This window comes from Genypterus blacodes, unplaced genomic scaffold (genome assembly GCF_046128005.1).
Source record: "Genypterus blacodes isolate CSIRO-AG114 ecotype Tasmania unplaced genomic scaffold, CSIRO-AGI_Gbla_v1 ptg000027l_1, whole genome shotgun sequence".
Lineage (NCBI taxonomy): Eukaryota > Metazoa > Chordata > Actinopteri > Ophidiiformes > Ophidiidae > Genypterus > Genypterus blacodes.
The window spans coordinates 1,029,641-1,055,614 of NW_027466840.1; the positions used below are offsets into that span (position 1 = coordinate 1,029,641).

The following is a 25,974-nucleotide window of genomic DNA, read 5'->3' on the forward strand; positions in this document are numbered from 1 at the left end:
TGTGATGGTGATTTTTTTCCACTGATGCACACTCCATTAAAATCATTATATTTCCCCACAGTGACTGTGGTTTTTGAAACACATTGAACAGCTCCGAGTCCCCTTCTTGTTCTTGCAAACCAAAGTCAAGCATGTGCTGGAAATCCTTGTAAAAGTTTGACTTTCTAATGGCAGGCTGGTGGAACTTTCATGTGAAATTACCACAATTGCTTAATCTTTGTTACATCAAAGCTTTTCCATTGACAGCAGATTCAATTTAACTGTAGATGACCCACTTCAGTTCCATTAACATTGGTTGCTGAATGGGCCCAGGGAAGATGCCTGTCCATAAAGCCGCGTCGCTGCGGGCAATTTTCAGCTTGGAAGCCTCATCCTCTCTCATGTTAATGGATACGACTATTACCCTCCCCAGCGCTGCGCAAAAACATGCCTACATCCTCCAGGTACAAAGCAGCATGACCCGGCCCACTGGATCCTTCTCTTTCATGCGGCCTTGTGGCTGTGGGCGAATGTGATGCAGCAACAGAATGGACTGAAAGCTTTGGCGGGTAGCATAAGACTTTGCACCACAATAGGTGTGGCCAATCCAGAAGCAATCATTGTAAATGGCTTCTTCAGCGATACACAGCACTTTTCCAATTAAGATGAAAGGGCCTTGTGCTAAACAGGCCCCAATATTGGTTGCAGTCTATCCTCATCAGCCAGATTTCATTTCTGCACATGGCCTTAGCAAAGATTATTTTCACAATAAAACTGCAGCATAGTGGCTGCCATAGTGGCAGGCAGTGGCTCAGTGGTAGAGCTTCCGCTTGGAAACCGGAGGGTTGCTGGTTCGAGTCCCTGCCGAGGTGCCCCTGAGCAAGGCACCGAACCCTCAATTGCTCCCCCCTCTGTAACTTACTGGGTGGTAATGTAATGTAAGTCGCTTTGGATAAAAGCGTCTGCTAAATGCTCGTAATGTAATGTAATGTAATGCAGCATAGTCGATTATCAGAATATATATTTGTGCTCTACTGAATGATGCTCTGTCTTTCTCTTCAGGCCGTAGAGAGTAAACAACAGGCGAAGCGCGAACAAAGACTCGGACAAAGTATCGGCTCAGCCACTCAAACTGTAAAAGTTGAAACCACCAGTGCGCTTGTGGACCACAAAGCACACATATTTGACTGGCCAATAACGCCAATGCAGTTCTCACATCCATCTTTCCCTATTGCTAATTGAGACAGGAGAGAAGCTTCAGCCATTCCATTCTCCCCCCTAAACGACTATTGGACGCTGGAGACCAGATGGTCCGTCTGCGAGTGTCACTTGTGGCCAGTTGTTACATTTGACAATGTGGGATGATCTGGCAAGCATCAGTACAACTTTGCTGCCGCCGTAGAAGGAGCAACTGGGAAAACAGCACTTGGATTGATTTCATCCCTCACTCGGTACACAGCAAATATTTTTGACAAAGACATATGGTGGAGAGAAGTGCACAGCAGCAGGCTGCCCAGCTTGGAGCCTGAGCTGTCTTCACGCAATGCTTTCAGGCGGCGTTTAGACGAGCAAAGCATGTGACGCCTGCATGTAGACACGTGCACGCGTGTGGCATTTCACACAGGCATGCAGCAAATTGAAAAATCTCATCAGAGTTCCAGATTTCCACCTCTCAGGAGCTTTTCCCTTCACCCCTAAAAGGCATCCTAAGTCAAAAAAAAAATCTAATTCAACACGTTACATCATGCACCTCCACTAAATGTGCGTGCTGTGTTGTGGTCTGATCACATGGAGTATGACGCTTTCTGCCGCCAGCCAAGTCTCAGTTGTAACATGTTCAGGAAGGAAGCACACACACAAACACACACAGTAACAGACACAGACACACACACACACACACACACACACACACACACACAATCAGCCTGTCTTCAGCTGAACCAATTTTTTTGAGAAATAGTCTTTCACCTTCAGTCCATTTGCAATGGTGAGGAGGGGGCTGGGGGTGGAGGGGTGGTGGTGGTGACCAACCTGACGTTCAAAGCTGCTTGCTGAAGCAGGGTCCCTGTCTGGGATTTGGCAGCTGGACTGATAGCCAGCCCTGTGGAATGGCAGCTGTTGAAGGGCTTTTTAAATTGCACCCAGGTTGATGGGTGGCTGTCAGGAGGGCGACGGACAGAGAGTTTGGGGAGAGGAAAAAAAACGACAACAGCAGATCGGGGGAGAGGAAGGAGCTGGAGGGACAGTGACCCTGACACAGAGTTGTTGGGGGGAAAAGAAATATCCGAAACCCTGAGGAAAGTGGGAGTAATGCGAGGTGAAGGAGCTGAAAGAGTGAAGATGGACGACGGGGATGAGGGGGCGGGGGGGTTCGGTTAGGCGAGGACACAGGTTAAGGCCTGGCTTCTTTAGGCAGGCAGTGCTTCCCATCCCCGACCGTGTTTACACACGGCAGAATATCACTTTCTCTGATCGAATCGTGATCTACAGATGCATTCATCGCGATTAAATCTTACATCACGTGTCTACTTATTGAAATCATCGGGAACATAAATAGTAACCTCAGATGGAACCAACGCGGAAACGCTGCCTCCCGTCTACCGTGACTCTTTCAGCATGGCTGGCTAATCGAGCCGTGTGTGGTTGTGCGTGGCAACAGATGGCGTTTTAAGGTCATTAACTCTGTTTCCCCAGTTGTTACATGCGCTGGGCTCATTATTTAGGGTTATTGAAGACATAAAGAAAAACCTGTTTAGGTTGCTGTCAAAGTTATGGAGTTCCTTTACATTGCAGTGTTGAAAGTGAATGTGTAGCATTTAAATGGGGACACATTTCACTACAAACTACTTGGAGAATATACTTAATGAGCACTTGCGGTCGACTCCTTTAGAGTGTTGTGTACAATAAAGACCAATAATGTGACATCATTAAGAAGAGGCGTTAAAGATGCTTTGCTGGATTTCCAAGGGGAATTTCTGAGATTGGAATACTCGTCTACATCTCTACATAAAGTCACAATATATCAACGTCTCTGTTTGCATCATCGACCAGGAGGGCCTGAGAGGTTCCGATAGCGCCAGAGCGGTTACGTTCACAGCCGATTATTGCCCATAAATCTCCACAGGGCAGTCAGACCTCTGACGGGTGGCCCTCTCATTGCCCGCTTATTGTTTGGAGTGCAAAGATTAATCATATTCTCTACTTCCCCCACTGGTCTGCAAATTCTTTGTCGTGGAAGAGATGGGGCGGAAATAATGGCGCCACCCATTTCCACTTTTGTCCCAGTCATTTGCATCTTCACAAATGGCCGCAGCAGCATCTAATGCTCATGTTATCGCTAAAAACACTGATGTGACGCAGAATGGACTCAAGATTTGCAAAATGTCAGCTATCAGGCGTGATTATGGTCATTGTAGGTTTGGGGTAATTGCAATATTTTAAAGAAAATTTCATGTTGTATTATGTAGCTGTATCAGATAAAGGAGTCATTATATCGCAGTCAAACCTGGCAACGCGTTCAACTACATGGCAGCACGCTGTACATCAAACTCTCTCCCCTTCACCATTTTTGACAGTGGCTATTCAGACACTTCGCCCTCATACACTGCAGTCTTATTCCTCTGCCAGAATCAATTGCATTGGCGACGGCTGCCAAGGCTGGATTTTTATCTTTGGGTGGGGGAGGGAACAAAGCATGGATCTCTGGTGTTTATCAGTCAAACAACTAATCGCTCCCTCCCCACCCCCTTCTTACAAAGTGAACTCTGCAATAACGTACAAGACCTTGAGTGCCTTTTGCACCCAATCATCAAAGCTGACCTCTTTTTCCTTTTTTCCCTCTGCTCGTTGCGTGACCTTTCAAGTGCCGCCCACATTTTAATTAGCACTAAACTAAAAAGCGACCCAACCGGGCTTCCGCCTTTGTTCACACAATTCCCTTTTTGTGCTCCAGCGAAGCTCGCGGAAGACGCACCACATTCAAGCAGTGATTGAATATCAGCGGTTAAGAAGGGGTTTTTGTAACGGGATGGAAAATTACAAGGGCTTAAGTGTCAGACACATATGCCTGCCAAATGTAATCAGCGGGTAATACATGTTTGCCCTTTACACTGTAAAATGCAACAGTGGCGCTAAATTAGCTCTGAACTCTGGGCAGCAGATCACTGAGTTGGTGTAGCTGTGATTAAAACAATTTTCCAACTATGAAATACGTTGGCCTTCTTCATCAGCTGCCGCTTGATCTCTTCAGCACAGATGACAGCAATTTGTGGACACAACAACTCGGCTGAATTGTTGTCTAACGTGAATTTGTTTCTTGTCCCCACAGCTCGCAAATCGCTGGGAAGGTCGCTTGAGCGCCGAAAGGTAAGAAGACTGCCGCTGACAGGGGATGGGTTGTGGCATTTTGAGCAGGGTTGCCTTTCCTGCTTAGAGCCAAGGGGGGGCGGGGCTGTGTAAATGCTGGTAGCAGCAAAATGGATCCAGAGAGGGTACTTTCGCTCTTTTCTCCCTCGCTGTTTAATTAGCACGGTCTCGGAGATTGGTGTGCCGCTTTAGCAATCGCGAATCCTGCCCAACCAATAAGAACTTGCTGTTCAACCACATCTGACAGAGATAAATAGCATGCAGCAACGTCTCAGCATCACCCATCATCCCTGTTACCCGCGCGACACTGCGACGCAGGGAAGACAAGGACAGCTCCACAAATTGCAAGTTAAATGTTTACTGCTTGTTTGCAAAACTGAGCCAGATCAGGTTGTTTGTTCTTGACGCTTGGTTTGCGTGTCTGCTATATTCAGCAGCCCGACAAGATTCAATCACAGCTTTACGCTTTAAGTCTAAACCATAAAGTGAAGCTGCAATATGGGGGAAGAATGTCCCCTATTTCCTCACTGAGATGCCATAAACTTACTACATAAGTATGTGTTTAAGTATACGAGCAAGCGAGCCAATCACAAGAGAGGCCAAAGATATTGTGTCATATTCTGCAACTTGATTCCTTTTGCAGCTGCATATTCAATTAAAAAAAAAGCTTCCACTGCCTGTGTGAAGTAATCATGTGGGAGAACTCACTCGACACAAAATCTTACTTCATGAGAAATCTATGTAAACAATGAGAAATATGTATTTAAATCACTAGGTTGTGGTTCTAAGAGGTATTTGTGATATCTCTCACCAGTCAGAACGTCTGATCATTTCCGTCTGGTGATGTTAACACCACATGTTCAGAAACATGTAGTGATGCTACCTTCCAAACTGTTACATTTGTCAGAATCTCTAGTCAAACTTTGAGAAAACGTCATTGTGATAGTGTGGTGTAATTTTCAGAGACGAATGGTTTTCCAAAACAAATACTGACACCTTCTCCCAACGAACACACTTCATGAGGGGGGGTGTTAGGGCAGTCTGATGATAGCTGTCAAGGAATGCGTTCTGGAGTGACGTGTGTATGTGTGTGTTTGACTGTGTGCGTTTGAGGGAGCGTTCTTAACCTAGGCTGTTGATGCTGGCTGGATGAAAGCTGCTCTGAGGACACACTACACAGGAGAGAGAGACCTCCTCTGCCACATTCTGTCTCTTTTGTCTATTTTTCCTCTATCCTTCATCTCGCTCCTTTCTCAGCTCGCCTGTACCCTGATCTCTCCGCCTCCCTCCGTTTCTTCACCGTGCCTCTGTCGTCTCATCCCCTTGCACTCCGACCTGATCTTCATGCCCACATCCACCTGTAACTGCATCCTGCTCCGACCCCTCCAACCATGATTAGTCAGGACACCTACGTGAATTTAAGTCCATATAAAAGTTTTGTCGTACAAAAGATTAACAAAACACTTCAACTCTTCTCAAACACATGTAACAAGGGGCTCAGGTGCAAGCCCAGAGCCATTTTCGGGGATAACTCATTATTATAGCACACGTGCCTCTGTTCATCACACCATATTAGATTGATGAAGGAAAGGTACAACACGCATTGTTAGAGATTAAACCTTGAACTTGGAGCAAAGAACAGAACAGTTCTTTCCGACAATTATAGCTCTGTGCTACTAAATTATTCCTCACTCACCCTTCCGAGCCGACCCCGTGTGCCTCTCCTCGTAAAGATGAAGTGCTTGTTATTATTGCTTTAGAATAGGTTGAACAAAAGACTGTTATGTCCTCCAATAGAAGTCTAACGGAAGGATAACATTTCACTAGATATATCAGTTTTTAAACGGACTTAAGTACAATACTATACTCTGGATCTGTGCAGTATTAACATCAGGTGCATATTTGTTCAAAATAGTTCAGTATTCAACCGTATAAACACCCTGTGTAGGAGCTGTGTGTCTCCACAGAGGAGCCCTAAACCTCTAACCTGTTCCAATTTAGAGACATTAGAGGCTTAGACTTTGAATTTTATTGGTTGTTCAAAGAGCAGCAGAACAGCATTTGTCTCTCGTCGTCTTAAATTGGACATTTCTTCTGTGTATGCTGAGTAAATTAAGATTGTTTTGAAACGCCGAGATGAAACTTCAAGCTTCTTAGCGCTAGTTATTCTACCAAAAAAAGGAGTCTCTTGCAGAATAATAGGGTTGTTGTAGTTTCTCGTCAAGCAATTGCAGAACAGGAAATGTGGTTTGGAGACGTCTGCGTCTGTGTTTGCGTTTCTGTTGCCGCTAGCAGCTCTTTCCGGAAAAACCACAAATTATGAGTCTAGTGGGGTTTTTTTTTTCTGTTGTCAGCAGGTGGGATTCACATGCTGCACACAGCCCTCAATTGCAACAGCGCCTGAGGGTGGCCTCTGATAGATTTTTGTGTCTCTACTGAACTCACACGTGTCATCAGAGAGCAAAACTAATGCTAATACACGAGCCGAACATACTGTAAATGCGCAGAATTACCTGGAGAGTTCACATTTCCACACAGACACATACCGTAACCTAAAACGTTTCTCATCCTGCATGCACAGGGGAGCCCCATGCACCTCGCCGCTCCCTCATACCTCTGGCGGTATTTGCCTGATTGTAATTCACCATCTACTATTTGAAGAGCCGAGGCAGCTTGTTTGCTATCGATTTTATTTACAAGGCTTCTATATTTTACTGTGCAAATCAGAGCAATTGTTTCCAAGTGCATGCATGAATCAATGCTTCCTCCGAGCTCCGGCTTGTGACCGCATGCAGCTCAATACCTCCAATTTATGTTTTAATTACGATGATCTAGTAAGAGCCGGGTGCTTGGCCCTGTCCCGCACAACCAACATCAACAAGCCCCGCAGCAGGCATCGTGTAGAACGCTGAACTTTACAGTCAGCATCAGAAGCTGTTTGTTTTTTTTAATGCTGATTCCAACAAATTGCCAACTTCAGCCTTCTGAGGGGATGCTGATGGAGACTGCGGTGGGCGCTGTTGTGTAAATCACTGACACACATGTCGGTTAACATAACCTGAAAGCGCTCAATTAAAAAATAAAAATAAAACAATGTGTCGGGTTTTGCAACGCCACAAGCAAATCAAACTCGAATTCATTTCTACATTCGCTTTGACTTGTTGTTTCGACACCGACGCAGATTGTAAAAACGGCAAACGCTCTGTTCTGACAACCTTGTTTGTTAGCTTTTTTTTTTGGCAGGATAGCGTGTCATTTGATCACTTGCCATTAGAAGTGATTGCTCAACCCGGCGTGGCATATAAATGGCTTCTGGCAAGTCGGAAAGTCATAAATTTTACTGACTCCTGTAATTAGGACAAATCAATGAAAGGCAGTTACCATTCCAGGAGGGTGCTGCTTGGTGCACATCTCCATCGGTGATTCCATCGCAATCAGTCTTTCTGTCAGTCAATCATTCATGCAAAAGGGTGAACTGTTGTATAAAATCACACTCCCCCTATGCTGTGTTATATAGCGCCTTCATAAACATCCAGAACTGCGTCTTTTTTTTCCCTATGCCATTTGCAGATGCGCCGACAGTAAAACCTTCCATCCAACAGTAGAAAAACGGCACCATAGTGCTTCGCTGTCAAGCATCTTAAGTTGATAGCTGTGTCTTTGCGCACCGCGGGAAGAATCCCTTTCTGTCAAACAACAGCTGGTGGAGACAACATGATGCGGAGGCCACGGACGAGTGAGCCATCAAACCTCCGTCTCTGACAGTATTTTGGCAAGCTGCGTTTCATAAGAGTCTGTCTCACTCTGCTCAGCTTTTATGGCGCATGAATCAATGATAATTGCGCTGTGTTCTCACTTGAATGGTAAAAGTATCCCCCCGCGCAGCAACAGCCAGAAATGGGAGTTTAAAAGGGACGGTTCAAGGGATGCCCAGAAATTAGCGTGAATGGAATGAAACCCAGTCCCCCTGGGAGGATGATTCATTAGCTGGGAAATGCTATTGTAGCACAGTGCCAATAAAACTAATATAATGTAAAATATGGTGCTTTCGAAAGCAAAGACCGGTTGTTGACTTGGGTTCAATCACGTCAACGAGCCTACTGAATCTACCAGCAGTGACCACAAAAGTACAATGCTTTATTATTGTCATTGTGTTCCACGCAAGCTCTTTGTGCGGTGCAGATTTGATCAAAGATGCGCCACACAAGCTTTCAGCCAAAGTGTGCGATCAAATCAAAAGCCTGACAACCTTATCCCAGCTCCATCAGGGCCTAATTCCAGCCCAAACCAAACACCCATTCTCCTCTCCTTTATCCCTTCTGAAAAGCCCAGTGATTAGAAGTAGACTTAAAGTCGACTATAGCGCCCACCACCACACCCCCGCCCTGCCAGCAGCCTTGACAGGGTTTTTGAATCCCCCAAAAGCCTCGGCCAGTTTATCAGTATCAGAGGATCAGGCAATCTCTCCCTCCACTTCAAACAGGGGGGAGCCCATTGTGTTCGGCGGCCTTCAGTGTAATCTCTTTGCCTGTCAACAGATCTGGCGAGGGGTCAGCTGCGATAACAGGATCGCTCAGGTGGAGACAGGGGAGGGGAGCACTACAGAAGGAGACAGAGGCTAAAACGAGAGAGATGCGGCCAAGTATTGGGTTGCTTCTGTTGGTTGGCTAAAGCTGGCAATTCAGATGAGGATTATGATTTTTGTGCAAAGCCAATAAACACCTGCCTATACAAGAACATACCTGCACACACAAACGTCCATTTATTCTGTTTTTGTTCCCTAACAAAATCACAATACCCCCATGGAAAAATTATCTTTGGGATTCTTATTATAGCAGTGGAGAAAAATAAAACAGTAGGTTACAAACTGGGCATGATGTTTGACACGGCCAGAAGCAGGACACGCCAGTGAGGTCAACACTGCTTTGGCTTGTCTTACCTCTTGTTTCATCCTCTGGACATACAAAGAAAGAGCCCCAATCGACTTGTACAGTGGAAAAGGAAAACGCAAAACTCAGGAGAGATTGAGTATACAAGTAACTGTTGTTGGTGAAAGCTACTTTGAAACAGTACATACTAGCAACAAGCTACTCTTGATTTAGCTGCAAATAGCTGTAAAGCTGCAGTCAAGTACTCTCATGATAGTAGTTTGCTACTATCATGAGACCAGGTCCTGAGGAAAAGAAGCTAATAACATTGAAGGTACTTCAAGGAGCAATGTTCAAATATTGATGCTGTTTTACTCTCAAAGCAGAACAGTCCAGTGTATCCCAGCAACAAGTAAAGGTTTGTATGGTTTCAAAAAAGAGCCTTAGACTATTACTAGTATTGCGTTGCCCAAAATGCAACGCAAGCTAACCACGCTGTCAACGTGTGTTTTGTTTGCTCATGCATGGCAGCTAGTGGGGTAGCTTTTTCCAAGCTACACAGCTACTTGTGGGGAAAATAGTAAGTTAGAAGGGAAAGCTACTGAGCCAAGCGACTGAAAAATTCAGTTTGTAACTTCACTACTTGTAGCTAGCTATTCTCCTGTCACAAACGCCGACTCTGAAGCAAACCTTCACAAACATATCTGGTGTGCATTTGCACACACTACGTCTGTAGCCTCTCTTTGCCCGACTCGGTGACACACTCGCACGCTGAGAAGCAGCACGGTAGGCAGTGACACAGAGCTAATGCCTTGTCACACAGGCTGTCAGAAGATTAGGCAGTGGATTACACCCCAGCCATTAGATGTGCACAGTGCGAAAGGCCACAAACACCGCTGAGGGAGATGAGATGAGAGAGTGAGAGAAGGAAGGAGTGAATGAGACAACAAAGGGAGAAAGGGGAAGGAGACAGGCGAAGACTGGCATCAATAGGCCTTGTTCGGGCATGTGGGCCGAAGGTAGAGGAATGGCTAATGAAGCTAATGAGAAGAAAGAGGAGGAAAACAGTGGCTGGTTAAGTACAGAAAGAAAGATCAAAGTGACACCAAGGAGCTGCCAAAGGGAAATAAAGATGTAAGGACAGGGGAAAAACCGGAGACAGGGGTCAAGCGAATTTGCTCCAAGAACACCTCTAACAAGATAATCAGACAGACACGACAGGATAGGTAATAACAACAGTGAAGGGGAGGCAGAGAGGGTGTGAGAGAAAAGAAGGGATAGAAAGATTGCAGCACACGAGGCAGCGAGAAAGAGGAGGAGGTGGAGCCGGCCCGTGTGGCGCAGCTCAAAATCGAAGCCAAAGCGGATAGGAGGAGACGAGGCAATGAGTGAGGGACGCAAGAGGGAAGAGGATGCGTGGAAAAGGGGACAATAGGGGAAGGGAGGGGGGAAAGATGGATGGAGCAAGCTGAGGTAGAGATTGGAGAGAGATGTACAGATGATGGAGAACAACATTCAGTACATTAGAAAAGCAGGAAAACAAAGACGAGGAGGATGGAAAGTGATTTCACTGATCAGCTGTTGCACCTGCATATCCTGAAAATATGTATATTTTCTGTCACTTTTCTTAATGTCAATATAAAAGCAGCACGTTCAATTCAACCAACAAAACCAGATACTGCTTCTCTCTCTTTGTGCGACAGAAGTACATTTCCAAAAACCTTTAAGATTTCAGTTCTGGTTGAACTCTTTGTTGATCATCACCTTAGTTGCTCACACACATTATGAAGCAGGAAGCATGCAAAATACAAGCATTGTATAATGCACTCAAACTACAGACTCACATGCATCAGTAAAGTGTCAAACATAGTAAAGTGTCAGTATGAATCACTGTCAGCGAGTTCAGAAACGTACCTGCACCTGAGTCATGATCTGTCAGCATATTTAAACTAATTTAGCTGCACTTTTTTAGTCCAATGGAAGCAGAAGTTCAACTAAACGCCTAATACATCTTGTCAATTCAGCAATATGCTGCACTTTCTTTCAGACTTTTTAGAGCCCAAACAAAAGAGCATATGGAACACTGATTACAAAAGCCTGTGGTGTCAGAAACTTTTCAAACCCTCGTCAGTTGAACTTTTAGCATTACGACTGGTAGGAATGAAAGCTGCTGCCTGCGATGACAATAGCGGCGAAGGTGCTATAAAGAGGTGTCACGCATTGCCGTTTCGTTCACCAGTGATCAAGTTCGCTGCCCCTGCTGTCGGCAACACAAAACCACTTTGCAGATGTAATGACACATAATTGTCCGCTGGATTTCACTGTCAAAGGGGGTATTTGTGTAAGAACGGATGGGATGATGTCAAGTTAACAGGGGCTAATGGGAAATTCTGAAATCCATTCAGTGTGAGAATTGTGTTCAGAAATGGCGTGAGTGGCAGATCACACTCTTGGTGTGAAAGCATATGATCAGTGTGTAAATTGTCAGTATTGTATAAACGATGAATATAGTATTTTCAGAGATTATACCGTTGACTGAGGTGGGAGCAGATTTACATGTGTGCCAATGAGTGTGTGCGCATTATTTGTGTGCATGCATGCGTGCGTACATGAATATATGCAAGTGTTTGTTTGACTGTTTGACAGCACGGCTGATGTCATTCAGGGGGCTTTAGCTGGTTGAGTGATTTGAACGTGTACTGCGGAATGAGCTGAGTCTTCCAAGTGCCAGCGGGCGACGAGGACAGACTAAATGTGTGAATTCCCACAGGATATTTAGACTGTTTATTATGATAAGCCTCTGTGAGCGCGCACACACATTTACGCACACAAACAGGCGACGTGTACGCACACAAACCCGAGAAGAGTGAAGGAAGCTGCAGATGAAGACAGAGCGATCGAAAAGCAAAGGGGGAAACACGTCATTCACAGATGCACAGTGAAGGGTTAGTAGTTCACAACCTATAAAAACTAATTTGCCGCTCTCCTATCCAAAGCCATCTCAGGTGGGAGCTATTCCACCTTTTAAACCCGTCTCACTTAAAGTGGGTCCAGATGTAAGTCAAGGGGCTGCTTTGGATTAGCCAGAGAGAAAAACTCATTTCCTTTGCCATTTTTACGAGCATTTAATTTGAAACAATTAAGATATTACGGTGCTGCGGATTCACTACACGGAGTGACAGCTGGGAGCAATCCCATAAACCCCTGAGCCAGTGAATGAGGCACCTTGGTACTCTCCTTTTGCACCCCGCCTCCCGCTCCGTCTCCTCGCCGCTATTTCACCGGGGCGTTTAGCTTAAAGCTCCGTTTGAGGTGAATGTGCCACCTATGCCTCAGCTGAGATCTCGCTGCTATCGCCAATTACTTTAGCAGCTCATAAATGCACCAGTTGGCCGATGATAGAGCAGCCTAATTTCCCAAGACTAAAGGGAGGAAGCAAGCGCGGAGGATGTTTACCTTCTGGATGGCTTTTTCCATCACACATTTTTATTGCGTGATTGGATTTATAGCATAAGTTGGATGACTCATCTGAATAGGGAGGGAAGAGATGCAACCTACAGGGGGCAGCAGAGGGTAGGATGAGACGCAGGTGCTCGCAACGTGATCAAAGCTTCAAACATACAGTAGATGATGCTTGTCACGAGTGAATTGGAACGTGTGTTTAGTGAGATGCCAGCGTTGACTTTGTGAACTTTGTCAAGCCCACCCGACTTCAAATTCGGGCAAGCTTTGTCAGCACTCAACCATCAATTCACTTGCTCCTTCCGCACTGGCATAGAAGGGCATCGGAGGTGTGAAATTGATGAAGGTGTGCTTGTGAAAATGTCAGTGGGGGAAATCACTGGCCACTCACAGAGAGGGAGAGAGATAGAGAGAGAGAGATAGAGAGAGAGAGAGAGAGAGAGAGAGAGAGAGAACATATTGAAGTGGGGAGACAGGTAGGAATGGCAAAAGCACCCTTTCATGAACACTGAACTGTAAAATGGAGCGCCCAGTGCAAACAACGGATGTGATCAATCTGCTATGGTGAGAGGCTTCTCTTAAATGCCCAATGCCAACTAAAAGAAAGTGAGGGACGTTGAGAGAGAGAGAGACAGAGAGAGAGAGAGAGAATGAGGGAGCGGGAGGGAGCAAAAGAGATAAGGCATGTGTCAGTATCAGTTTTGGGAAGATGGAGGAAAAAAATCAGAGAAGCGGAGAGCCAGGGGGATTGATGTGGGGAAGGGAAGAGAATGGAAAAGTAAATGAGCATCTGGGGTAAGATGATGGCAAGAGAAGATAAAAGACTGGAGAGCAGGAAAAGATTTGTGCAAATGAAAGGACAACGGGGGAGAAGGGAGGGCGGTCGGAACAGACGACTGCCTGAAATGTCAAATACAAAAATGAGAAATCGTGAGAATGAAGAATCAGAGAGGAGCAACAGGCAAACATCAACATCCTTCCTGCACTCTACTTTTGGACCAAACACACTGAGGGGACATATTCAGAGATGGATCTGCACTGTTACACCTGTCAGCTGTCCCACGGTGGCTTCCACAGGACGACTCTGCCAGGCAGCGCTCGGCTCAATGTGTCTAAAACTCGATTTCCTTGCGTCTCCTCCCTGGCTCTCTTTGTCTCTGTCTCTCTTGTTCCGTCTCCGTCTTTGTCTCTCCGTGCAGGCTGCTGCACACTGAAGCCGCTCGTGCCATTCCAGTTGATCTCTTAATGGACCTAATTGCTTTTCAGCTCATTGGAACGCCCGTGCCAGCGCAAACCTAATTTAAACGTGGATGGGTGTGGTGGTGGGGCTCGTTCCACAAAGCCTCATCGCCTACCTGATACTGCCTGACATCATAATAGGCTGATATTGACTACTTATGACTCAGCAGGTCCCGAACAGATGACTAAGCGTCACAGCGAGCCCCTTGACAAGAGGAGTTGTTGGGGTCATGTAAGAGTTCAGGTTGTGCTCTTTAGAAGTCCGGCCTGCTGTGTGGCCTTTTGCATCGCTTGTGGCCCTCTCCATGGTTTCATACAATTAAAATACATAATGCAATAAACCTCTGCGGTGGTACAGCCTAGTTGCCGCAGCGTTCACTTCCCACGTCGGCACAAAACTGGCACAACCCTTCGTGCAACGTTTCCTCAGTCTCAGTCAGCGCCACCAATTAGAGGAAATGTAGCACTGGCCTCAATTGGCATAACGTCAGTTTCATCAATCAGGGGTAATGTAAGACTACATGTAGTCAGCTCGTAAAGTGGTTCGACGCCCTCTCAGCTCCACCAAACACTGTTAATGTAATGTAGACCTGTTGGCAGCACCAACAATGAGGGCTAATGCATTAATGCGATCACGGCTCAGCTGGCTTAAGAAACATTTCAGTCCCGCAATGAATCGCCTTATGTTCTAAAATGACAAAACTCCACACAATCAAGCCTGTTACTGTATATTCTAATGTGTGATTAATAGCTCCCTGTTTTCACATTAAATAGTCTTCTGATGTGCAGGAAACTCTCTACGGGGATGAATCAGCAACAGGAAAGGGGTGTTAATTTAATAACCTGGCTTCGGGAGGCGTTGAGAAGGTTTTGCCAGGGGGACGTGTTACACTGCCATCTTTGTTTTCCAAGATATGTAGGTCACTAAGTCATTCATATAGATGTTAGCCCTGATTGTGCAAAGCTTTATGTGTAGTTGTCTGGCGTGCGGCCAGCAAACTAACCAACTCTTCCTTATCGCGTATGTAATTACAGCAATCAGTATCACGCTCAAACTTTACAGTCGTTCCAACCACTTCATAAAAAGCTGCAGTGTGTTTTCTTTTATCAGCGATGAACTGTGCCTATTGAGTCCTCCAATTTCCACTAAATGCTAATTATGCATGAACGTTAGACCGTACACGTCCTCATCCATCATGTCTGACACATTCTGAGAAGGAGAGAAGTATAAGGTGTCTAAGCCAAGGAGAAGAGATGGGTGTTCTACTGTACGGTGTTGGTTTACATCCTTCGTGCCTCAGAGATGTGTGTAATATCAGCTTGGCATTTTGTTGCACTCACAGCGCCCGTCTCTCTCTCTCTCTCTCTCTGTTGCCTGCTTGGGCAGTGGCCATAAACAAGTCAATCCCCATCCGTCTCGACACATCGGATTGGATTTATCCGCTTAAGATAGATTGTTATCCCAAAGAGCTTGAGTCCCGCTTGATGGGGAAATTAATTTTACAATGACTGGTTTACTTGATCAGGGCACAGGAGACGGCGGGGGGTTGTAAACGTATCAGCTATGGGGAGTGGGGAGGTGAAAACAACAGCCCTTGTTTTTGATTCAGACAAGCTGCTTCTCCTCGCTGCTGTGTTGTCTTTAGGTTGCAGAAACTAAGAGTAATGACTTGACTGTCAGTCATTTGTAAAGCACCCACAACTTGTCAAGGGTAAAAAGGCCGACACCTCAGGCTCCAGGAAGATTGACAGTGAAAAATATTTTCTTGTCCGTCTGTCTTACATTAAATGTGAAATTGTCTATTTTGAATAAGGAATTATAAACAGAAGCTGTGATCAGAAGAGCACTGCAACATATCCAGAATTGAAAAACAGCCCAGAGTGGAAGGAGAGAAAAAAAAGATTCCCACTTAAACAGCTGTCAGCCACCCAAATACGAAGTGTTAAACTGATACAGCAGTTATTGGATCGAGCTACAATGGAACTGACCTCAGCCTGCTAAGCAACAAAATCCAGTCTGAGCCTAGTCTGTAATGTAAATTCATCTGACAGGCATTGCTTGGAACCATTTTAGCACGTTAAAGGCAAACCTCTTCAATGGAAGCTGACCAATATAGCGATCGATCTTCTACCTGTGTTGCTCATTGTCATGCTAAACCAAAGAAACTTGTCTTTAGTCAGGCCACGATGATTTTCACCCAAGCCCTCACTTCCAATATTCTCTTCCAAACAATTCTCTACAACTTTGTAATGAAAATGTAACCTTATTGGCAGAGGTGAAACGGGGAAAAACATTCTAAATAAATTATTTATTTATTTCAGATTTAATATTCATTGTTAATTACCTTTGTAAAGTCAGTAGTCCCTACAGAATTACTGCGTTGGTAGGTGAAACACACATCAAAATATTTGTTATACATTATTCAACTAAAGCAAATGCATATTGATATTGCACAACGCCTCACATTCTTGGCTCCGTATTTGCATTGTATTTACATAGAAAAAGTCTATCTGTGTTACACCGTGCGTGACCTTCAGTGGGCGGGGGTGTGTTTACTCTGCATACATAAATGTAAACATGCCCAGCAGCGGTGTATCAAATACTCTTAGCCCACGTTGTAATAACGTGCTGCATCATCATTGTCTCATATCAATGACATTTGGCAGAGGCATTGAAATGTTTCTTTCATGGCCCTCCTGCTGTCGAGGCTATTAACGGGTTAAATCTGTAGCACCGCCCGGCGCTTGGATTTTTTTCTCAGTCATCTTCTTATTCTCTTCATCTTCTTATGAAGGACATTTAGTTTATAGACCCGCGAGTCCGGTTGGGCGACAAAGTTCATCGATGATAGGGCCGGAGAAGCACCGTCTTGATAAATACTACCCTTGATCCCATTTATCAACAAGTGTGGCTATATTACCACCTCAGACAGTGCCAAGAATATGAAAGCACAAGGTTAGTGGCATAGTGGAATTATCAATCTACTAACCAATATCATCAACATTATATTCAAACACTGTGATGAGGGGATATTATAATTAAACGCACTGCAGTCGCCCTGAAGTTGAGAATATATTTCACTCATCAAAAGCTGCTTCTGGTTTCTCAAAGTATTCCATCACAGCTTCTTCACAAATGCAACCTTCAGCCTAATCTCCCGATGAAGAAGTATTTTTTTTTTTTTAACTAAACAAATGTCAGGTATTCATAAACTACAGTAGAGTACTCATCTAGGCAAAACTAGCTATCCCTCCCACAATGCCTCCATACAGCCAACAGTCAAGGGCAACAGTTCACATATCAGTTATTTCATCAAGTTTCCCCATTGTTCATTGTTACAAAACAGACACTTTCTTCAGGCCTGTGGATCTAAATGCGGAGCTTGTATCAAATTCTACCCTTAGAAAATAGAACAGAATATAATTTGCAGGTATAAATCACGACCAGGGTTACTCCATCAGATACATGACATGTTTGATTGCAGGTAAGAAAACAGATCTGCTGACTGCAGTAGTCTGTCTCTCCGTGTACCATTGTTGGATGCTAGATGTTCGTGTCTTCAGGGCTAGGTTGTTCATCAGAAGCATTGGGTTGCTGCCACAAAAGCAACTTTTCTCAAAACACAATTGGTCATAGTCACATGTCTCCCCGGGCATTGGCTATTATTTTTCTGTAGCCCTACATCAGAGGACGACGTGCCTGACTATTTTACCACAGCTTGGTGAACAACATTGTCTCTTTATGCCAGGTTATGCAATATCGCATCCATTCTTTCCTGCGTCAAAATAAGGACTGCATCAATTCTTGAGATCATAACAAGGCATGTGTAATAAATTCAATATGGTTATGCTTAGGTTTGTGTAGAAAAACAGCCAGTACAACAACTCATTGTCTTATGTTCCATGCATTTCCTCACCTGCTGTGCTTTCCCTCATAAGCTAATTAAGAAATTACTCATATAAAGGATAGAATGCTATAAATTACATCCATGTTAACGTCTTATTCCACAGTCTTGAATTGAAGTCGTACCTGAAAAGACGCTCCCTTACGTTGCATTTGACGCCCCTCACTAATAAATGCATGCCATATAATTATTATACAATATATCCACGACCTGCAACTTCATTGATTTAAATATACTGTGTGTAAACTGTTCTCTTCTGTGAACAATTGCATCAGAAAGAAATAGAATAGACAAAATAGAATAGACAATTGGCAATAACTTAACCGCAGACGCACAGATGTGCTCATGTATCCTCGCAGACAGTTTACCATCTGAAAATAATTACCAAGTCTATCCGACTACCATCCTGCCCTCCCCGAACACACCACACACACACACATAGATAGATAGATATAGACACACACACACACACACACACACACAAATAGCCATGTCCAAGTGCACATTCCTGCAGTGGACTTTGCTAGGGGAGGGAGGGGGGACGGGGTGCGTCGGGCGCGATCCAGGAGAGAGTTCGCTGACTGACTGACTGACTGAGTGACGTCACCCCCCCCCCCCCCCCCCCCCCATACACACACTCTCAACACCGCTCTCCCTCTCTCTCGGTTTCTTCTCCGCCTGAGGTTTTATGCCTCAGAGAGAGAGAGAGAGGGAGGGAGAGAGAGAGAGGGAGGGAGGGAGAGAGAGAGGGAGAGCGAGAGAGCGGGGATGTGTGTCCCGGCCACATCACACTCTACAAACACGACCACAGTCTCGCCACGTTCAAGTCAATGAAGGTCTTACTAACAACACAGACAGATACAGAGCAGAGAAGCTATCTCTCACAGTCACACACGCACGCACACACACACACACACACACACACAGTGGTGGACTGTGCGGCGTCGCGTGCGTCACCGACGATCTCGACGATCGTCCAATGTTTCGCTGACGGACAACTCGGAGACGGGGAAAAGTCGAAATACACGCGCAAAGAAGAGGAAGGAGAGGAAGGAAGAGGAGAAGCGTAAACCTGCGCGCACGGATCTGTTTTATCTTCCCGGGACTCGACTGTCATTACTGGATGTAAGAAATCAAAACAACAAAACAACAACAACTCACGACTTCTCTTTGAATTAAAAAGGGAGATTCCGAAATCGAACACAAAATGGTGACAAGGTAAGACGGGAGTGTGTGTGTATGTGTGTGTGAGTTTGGAGGTGGTGTGACAGACGGACCTGGAAGTCGCTGCCGCAGTGATTTCAGGTGTGCACGGGGAGAGCGATGGGGTGGTGCGGGGGTCGCTTGTGTCAAGTTGGTCGAACATGTGAGCGCCGAACGAATATTGACACAAATTCTATCCCTTTATATCCACGCATTCTATAGATTTGATGGTGTGGCGGTGCGTGGTGCGTTCAGGGGATGTGGCAGCTTTATTTACCGGAGAGCCAATAATTCCCTTAACGCACTTTATTAGAACGAGCGCGCGCTGCCGAGAATCATACGCGTATTTCGGAGTCACGTTATGTAAACGCGTGGACAAATGTCTTATTATCTGTTTTATTCTTATGTGTTTCTGCTTCGTTTCGCCGTATAAGTGTGCGGAATGAACATTTGTGTCCGGTGTGCGCCTTTTGGCTGGTGGTTCAAATAAGCAGACGATGTCGAATAAGAGTTAAAGAATCAAAACGTCAGGATACAAACTGAGCAGTTTTGCGTACTGGTTTAATATCTGATATTTAAGAAATGATATTGTTATTTTCAGATATGATGAAAAAATACGCAGCAAATCCTTCATTCGGACATTTCAAGCTTCCGTACATAAACGCAGTTGAGGCTTTTAATAAGTTGTATAGCAGCATATACTGAGTGAGACAATTACGAGGAATTTCAAAATATGTCCCAGCAACTCTCCTGAGAACCGTCATTTAATCTCTTTGACTTTTAGTACACAATTTCTGGGAGTTTAAAGTTGCTTTCTTGCGTTTTTCAAAGATCCTGCCTATCAAAAATGCAGCAGGATGTCAGTCAGTCAGTCAGGCAGACAGACAGTCAGTCAGTCAGTCAGTCAGGCCGGCAGGCAGAAAGGCAGTCATGCAACAATTCAGTCAATCAGGTGAAAATGAACCTTTATTTCCAGTAGAGCTGCTCACACCACCTGTGCTCAATGTCCCAGTTGGGCCACTAGGGGACTCATTCTCTCCAGTCAGTAAGCCAGGGTAATGCAGCACTGAGAGGGGCCACAAACCATTGAGGGAAGGATTTGAAGTGGTACAACAAAACTGGAATGTATAACAGGGTTTGTCACAATGATAATTCAAATGTGTGTAGGCGGAGACATTTCGAACGCTCACTTAATAATGAGGATTCCCCAGCTTGATGAAAACAATACATGCACAAACGTATGTGTCATGCATGAAATGAAGCATTGGTGTGTTAGAAAGGCTTTTGCGTTAGAAAAAGAACCTTTGTATACATTTGTGCTGTCTGAGTCAAACGAGGAGGCAGTGAATATTTGAGGGCGGAGTTGCGTGGTGCTCTGAAAAAAAGCCAGTAAGTGTGTTTATGCATGCAAATTTACGTTTGCTCAAGCAATTCCCAGTTTATAGCCAGTAAGCACTCGGGGAGGGCACACCCCAGCACCTTCCCTGTCTTGCATGCTTTACAGTTCCCAGCTCCAACAATTAACACTTGCCCAATTTTGACACAGCGCAATTAACGCTGTCACCGCACGTTCGATTTCCAATTTTGCTGTTGCGACAGCAGCACTCAAAAGAGGAGGCAAAATGGATATGCACTAAGGTGGTGCTCAGTTTAAGTGCTGCCATCCAAATGGGAGCAAAGTGTCTCACACAGTGAAAAGCAGCACAGATGCAACCATCTTCTCTCAAGCAATAATGTTTGAGTAACTGGCATTTTTTTTAATCCTTCAAAATAGTCATTTAAAGCTGTTTGTGAGAAGTCTTGACACACTTCAATTCAATGTAATATTCGACTGTAAAAGAAATTGAATGAAAGCATTTCTGCTTTATACACCAATGTGTGTGTGAAGGATAGGATCAATTCATAATATTTAGGGCGTTAAACTAAAAACTATTATAAAATTGAAGGAGTTGAAGACAAGGACGGTCATTTTTCTTCCAGGTGGCATTTTTCTGAGACACATTCCAAAATCATATGCTGCATTTTCGGCCTCATTCCATATCGAAATAAATAGAACATTTTTACGACAGAATATCTGAGAGAAGTCTATTTTTTATTTGATTTTGCAAGTGGGTTTCATGTAAACCTCACAGGTCAACTCCAAGGCTTGTTAAAAGCAGTATGTGTAACGTAACAGAGCCCCCCTAATTCTAGTCGCCGATCTGACGCAAACTCTCATACAAACAAATCCTCCTGCAACTTGTGTCCTTATCGTCTCCCAGCCAAGTAGTTCTGCCTCACCACTGAATTTTCAAGTGTAGAAAAAGTGAGTGAGAGAAAAGTTTGTTTGCTATGTGTGTGTGTGTGTGTGTGTGTGTGTGTGTGTGTGTGTGTGTGTGTGTGTGTGTGTGTGTGTGTGTGTGCGCGCAGGTACGTACATGTGTGCCTGCGAGTGAGCACTGCTTCAGGAATTCCAAGGCCGGGGCCCCTATTACGAGTGTAGAATGAGAAATCAACACTTACATTACAAAAATGGATACGTAAACACACAGGCCGCAATTATCAGGCGCCGTGGCACTGGAACTGGAGGAGATTGAGTGCCAATAGGTCTGTTAGCAATCACCCCCATCACTGCCTGCCCTCTGTAATCCAGTGGGTGTATTCTCGCTTATTTTGTGCCAGCGACAGCCCTTAACAACTACCCAATGACTGGCTGGCTGACTGGCTGGCTGGCTGACTGGCTGCCTGGGTGGGTGGTTGGCAGAGGCAGGGGAAGTTTGTATGGTAGAGGCTATATTTTAGAAGAAAGTCACGGCAATGGCGAATGGTATACTCGGGTGACAAAGCAGGACGGGAGGTGTGGGGGGAGAGAGAGGGGGAGAGAGAGAGAGAGAGAGAGAGAGAGAGAGAGAGTGAGTGATACACCCATGTGTCAGGCGGTGTGCGCTCGTTTGCACACGTATGCTCTGGCACGGCTTAGTGTTTTTAATCAACCGCCCGTGTGTGTGCCTGTGTGTCGGGGTTAGCCCAGCTGACTGCGAACCCGCTTCACGCCGGCCGGCTTGATGCATGGTGACAAATGAGAAAGCGCTTTGATTTCGCACAACACTGGGCCGCGCCGCAGAATAATGAAGCGATCATGACTTTACCCTTGGTTCACTTTGGCCCTGGTCGCTGCCGTGTTTTTCCTCCGCCTGTATTCAATCGCTTCGCTCACTTATTTACTTGGCAAGCATTTCCTCCTGTAACCTCTAGTACTGCATAACTAGCGTCAAGGGTGGATTGCTTGATAAAAACCACCGCTACGGGGCATTGGTTTTACACATAGGGGAATGCTAGCGGTTTTATTGATATTCAAGTTGCCACTGGGTTGGAGTAATAAGAAGCCTATTTTCACGCCCAGGCAAAATCACCTCTACTGTCCATCACCCTGTCAGGGCGGAGAGCTGAGCCATAAATAATATTTGGCAGGGGAGGGTGCGCAGAGCTACTGTATATCCAAGCCTGTTCTCTGCTCTTTTACTCTTTTCTGGTCTTTTTGTTACACTTGTTTTCTCCATTCGTCCATCCTTCTTCGCCTCTCACCAAAAGGACGGCAATCTCAAGAACCCCCCCCCCCCCGCTGTCTCAACTGGCCTTTTTTTTCTCTAACACATCAATTTGTATGTTTTATCAATCAATTTATTTCATGTAAACACAAACCTTCATGGCGCTTATCTCATGTGTCAACTGTAGTGTTGGGCACAACACGTTAGCATTCTTAGCCTCAAGGCTGTGCCTTCAGGGTATGGGAGGGGGGCACACCGATGTTTCAGTATGCCACGACTGCTTTTCCGCCGCAGCTGTCTTTTGCTTGCAGATTGGGTTTCAGGCGATATGACGGAGGCCAAATGCCTGTAGCCAGTTGTGAAGACATACAGGGGAAGGGAGTCTGTTGGTATGGATTTGGATTGGGGTCAGTGGCACTGGCATCGGATGGGAATTCTGCCCTTGACCTCCATTTTTGATCACTATTAGCGCTTTGACAGGGGCGTGACCAATTGTAAGGAAGGTAAATGCTGCAGTTGAAACATATAAACGAGTCTGGTTTCAAATATTGCAACTACAATTGGGGCGGCAGTGGAATAAAAAGGTAGCTCGGTCATTATTATTATTATTTCTTTCTTTGCTGTGCTCATTGTCTTATTTTCTCTTATCTTCACTTTTTCGGTGAGGCTAAGCACAGAATCCACTGAGGTTTATTTGAATAACCGGCGGAATGAGGAAATAAAAGCCGGGAGAAGGGATGGAAGTGGCGGGCGGCTCTGTGCATTCATGTCACACAGCTTTATCAAATTATTCCACAATAGCACCCACACAAGTGATGGAATTTCAATTAAAGTATGACAGTTTTAGAATTTGTTCCTGCTCGCTGGAGAGCCAGTGGGGGGTTGTGTTTCATTGGATGGCAGCGGCGATCTCGTTTTGAAGCCACATTTTCCATCCTACAGCGTCCGTCTCTCCGTCAGCCGTCCAAAGGGAATGACTTAGCGCCGACGCACCTTTGTTTGGATTGTTCGGAAGTGCAGCAGTTAAAAATGGGTCTTGCGATAAAGGTCTTTGTGGTGCAAAGTCAAAAATGGAGTCTTTAGTTGATGGGCTCTTTCCAAGAACAATTATGCGACCTGCTGTGGCAAATAGTAGGGTGCCAGAGATAAGTGCGAGGGGAGTGGTGCTCAGCTCAGACTGGTGGCTACCTCCTAAAACTGTGAAAGTGCAACATGTAAGTGACCAACACAGACTGTAAATGGACTTTGTGAGAGATAAACACTGGATATGTGCAATGATAGATACACGTCGCTCTTGTGTTGTCAAAGTCAGAGTCAAAGGGAATCTTACAGAATAAAGCTCATGATGGTTGGTCCCGAACTTTCTGAACTGACTGGGATGTGTCATTTATTTGCCTTGCTCCTGCTGCCATTGAAATAAGAGAAAATTCCATTAGAGAAATCAGAGGAAGTGCAGTGACATTGCCATGTAGCAATTTCACGAATGAGGAATGCGTTTAATAGTGGATGGATTTCTCCTAATTTGGAAGTGTTTCCCCCCCTTATGTGCCATAATTCTTGAGGTGACACTTGCTGTAATGGGATCTGGTGCCTCGAATTCACTCACAGATTCTGGCACCCCGCATGTCCACAGAAGACGTGTAAACATGTATGGATGTCCCACAAGCAAAGTGAGAGACGCGGCACAAAGAAACAGCTGGCAGGGAGCTTCAGCAGCACAGCAGACAACATTTCAGCCCAGCCTCAAAGCTGTTAATGTTGGTCCCTTCCATTCCTTTACCATCCCTTCCTCCTTTTATGAATTTAAATTCAACTTCCATTACTTCAAGGTTAGGAGTCAACGTTTAAATTCTGTGTAACCCCAACATTCTTTCTCTACTCAATCTGCAATTATAGCTCGCCGCTTTGAAGAACCCAGGCGGAACTAAAATGACTTTTCATGTCCGGTATAATGACTGCCATTTGGAAAGCGGATGAGGGGAGAGAGGGTGAGCGAGATAGGGCTTCAGTGGAGAGAGTGAAACGCGAATGGGGGGAAGGGAGGGAGAGAGGGGGACACTCTGTGAATGAAAATGGCTCAGGTCACCTCTGGTTCTGACCAGGCGGCCCCGGAACCAACCACCTTTCCCCCCATTGTTCCTCACAGATGATTCTTCCAGTACATATCGGCCCTTTTCCTTCCCTCCCGCTCGCGCTCGCTGGAACTCCTCTCCCTCCTCTCCGGTGTGTCTCCATCTTTCTTGCCATTGCTATTCTTTCACTGACATCAATTGAAGCTTAGCAGGTTTAAGGTGGATTACACAATGAATTGTACACAGAGAGACGCCATATATTCTCTTTAGGGTGGCCCACTACTGCCAAAGGCCAGAACTGAGTGCCGTCACCTGGGCTAGCAGCTGGCTATCTTTTACACTTCTCTCACTAATGAGGCCAGACAGTTGGGGCTGAAGATATAGCGGCTGGCTGGATGCTGTGTTGCTAATCTATTATTTAGACTCTCATGGGGAGGCTGGTCTCAAGAATTTCATGCATGCATTTTGCAAAGCAAATGGTCGCCCGAGGGGAATAAAGAGCTCTGTGTGGGAAAGAAATGAACCAGGATCAGACATTAATGTGAGCTACAGCATTTCCTTGTCATGGCTCGCTCAGTCTTGCAGGCGAATGAAGGGAAGACTCTTTATTTTTTATGTTTTGTCATCTTTCCACAGGAATTGTGTTAGGAGCGCCGACAGCTCCATTCATAGTCCGAGTTCTGAGTGCATATCGTTACCCTCGTGCATTGGTCATTGTGATATTCCAGAGATGGCATACGAATGCCTACGACAGCATCTTCAAACAGTGTTGCTCAAGAACCGTCTATATATTTCCATTTCCCTTTTCATGTATATTTTTATATTTCAAAGCGATTTCAGAGAGTTGCATCACGTTGTTGCAGATAACACTATGCAGACGGCTCTTGTTTATATTTAGTCAACCTAGAAAAATATGCCACTGATGAACCCACCCCCACTTTGGGTATTTATAGAAGAATACAAGTGTATAAATGTATTTAGGTTCAAAGGGGTGCTAGGGCAGTTTTCGTAACACGCAATGATTTTCAACAATCCTATTCATTCATCTTCGAGATCCCGAGATTAGAAAGGAATCCCAGCCTTGTACCGATCAAGCACAGCAGCAAAGATGACTTTGAGGCATCAGTATCCACGAAAGTTTACAGTCGCATCAACACATTTGGAAATTAACTATTTTTGGACGTGTATACAAGCAAAGCTACTCATGGAAGAGGTGGCAACAGTTAAACATAGAAGGACGGTTTTAGACAGAGCTATTAAGCAGACTTTGGTTACTCTAAAATGAAGTTAATGCAGAATGGATCAACATAGCGTGGATAGTTTGGAGGTACAGATAGCATAAATAAGCAACATG

The 25,974-nt window shown here is 45.1% G+C and overlaps 1 protein-coding gene across 6 annotated transcripts in view; it reads left to right on the top strand.

Moving 5' to 3' along the window:
- LOC142993127 (receptor-type tyrosine-protein phosphatase delta) overlaps window positions 1–25,974 on the top strand; it is a 297,399-nt gene that overhangs the window by 163,379 nt on the left and 108,046 nt on the right. For 5 of the 6 annotated variants that reach the window (XM_076143781.1, XM_076143778.1, XM_076143782.1 and 2 more), the window contains exon 9: window positions 4,307–4,344. The gene's annotated coding sequence lies outside the window, so the exon portion shown is untranslated. Of the gene's footprint in view, window positions 1–4,306; window positions 4,345–18,535; window positions 19,037–25,974 lie in introns of those variants that run through there. The other variant, XM_076143779.1, reaches the window with a different exon arrangement.